Raw genomic sequence first — 1665 nt, 5'->3', positions numbered from 1 at the left:
ATGCAATTGGAGTTTTGGACACCAGTTCCAACATTCTCCCACTTGTCCTTAATTCCAATGAGACACTTATCTGTAATCTTTATTCACTAAATGAAACATCTAATGTTTCACTAAAGCAAGTAACTTGTGAACAAGATATAACAGAACTTAGACACAATAGAATCATGCCATGTCTTTACCTCCTTGAGAGATTCTCCCTAAGAGACATCTTCTCACTTGAGATAACTTTTGCGTTTCCGAGAGTCACAAAAACATTCTTGGTCCAGTTTGGAGTTAACAACCCTCTTGTTGTTATATCTCTCTAACTAACTGTCTTACCTACAAAAGTAACCACCTTTACTCTTTAGGCAAACCTCTATGAGACTTGTCAATAATCCATACATCCTATGTGTGGATTTTGACTGTTGATAGTATTTCTACATCATCATTAATGATTAGGGTCTTACCAATTCTATGTATTACCATTTTACTTCATATCTTACGTACTCATGGCTATACCCAAAGTCTTTGATCTAACGATCGACTTCTTAAATCAAAACTTGATATTCCAATACTTGGATGCAGACATAGGTTCAACAAAGTACTTTTGCATCTAGCATATTACATGCTTCTAAATCCTTGCTAAAATATTTGTCTGACTTCCTTAATCTTGAATAGTAGTCAAGCATGGTTATAGGTCAAGAATTTTCTCATAGTAGATCCATTTCTTTCTGAGAAACATTCTTTACCACCATTGCTTCAAAGGTTTTATCCTTCCTTTCTATTCAACCTTTACTTGTAAACTCAATTACAACATCTGAGTTTTAATACCGTTAGGCGCCTCTACAAGTAGTCAGACATGGTTGGAACATGATAAGTGTTGAATGTTGCACATTCAAGTCCCTTAATTCACATATGTTAATCTCTTAGTTTTGTTATAATTTGATATTTTGTGTTGTTTTTGTATTTTGCAGGTTTTGGAAGAAAATCACTCAAAGTCCATCAAATTCCAAGCTTAGAACTAAGTCTGCAAGAACATTGAAATCTACAAACTCAATCTCGAAAATATCCAAATCCAATTCAATTTTGGATTTGTTTGCTGCAGAAAAGAAAAATCCGCAAAATCTATTATTTTTGGAAAGATTCCAGAATGTACATGTCTCTGTATTTTAATCATGACTTTCTTCTCAAGTATTGGATTGTAGTGAAATTAGTGGAATTGGAAATATAATAAAAAAAGAAACAAATATGTATGAAAGAAGTTTTTCCTAATTCAGATGTTTACTATGCCAAAATCACCCCGGAATAAAGGACCGCAAATGTTGACGAATTTAGAATCTTTTTCCTTCTTTGATTGGATTTTCAGTCTCCTACTCAGACAAGGAGATTGACCTCCGAATTTTAGTATTCCTAGGGCTTCTGGGCCTCTCCTAATCCCTATAAATAGGCCTCTAAACATTGAAGAAAGACACACTGTTACCTAGAGCAAATTCAGATAAATACTTCTTGAAGGCTTGAAGAGTTGAAGAGAAGTAATAATGGCAGGAGGCCATTGCAGCAGCATCATGAGCGGCTAAAACCCTTTGTATCCCTATTCAAGCACAATGATTTGATTGTATTTTAATTTAGAGAATTTCAGTTTATGCATGTTGGTTGTCTAATTATGAGAATTGCTACAATTTGTTT

Source organism: Alnus glutinosa, chromosome 5, assembly GCF_958979055.1.
Source record: "Alnus glutinosa chromosome 5, dhAlnGlut1.1, whole genome shotgun sequence".
Taxonomy (NCBI): domain Eukaryota; kingdom Viridiplantae; phylum Streptophyta; class Magnoliopsida; order Fagales; family Betulaceae; genus Alnus; species Alnus glutinosa.
Note: the sequence above shows the minus strand (reverse complement) of the source record.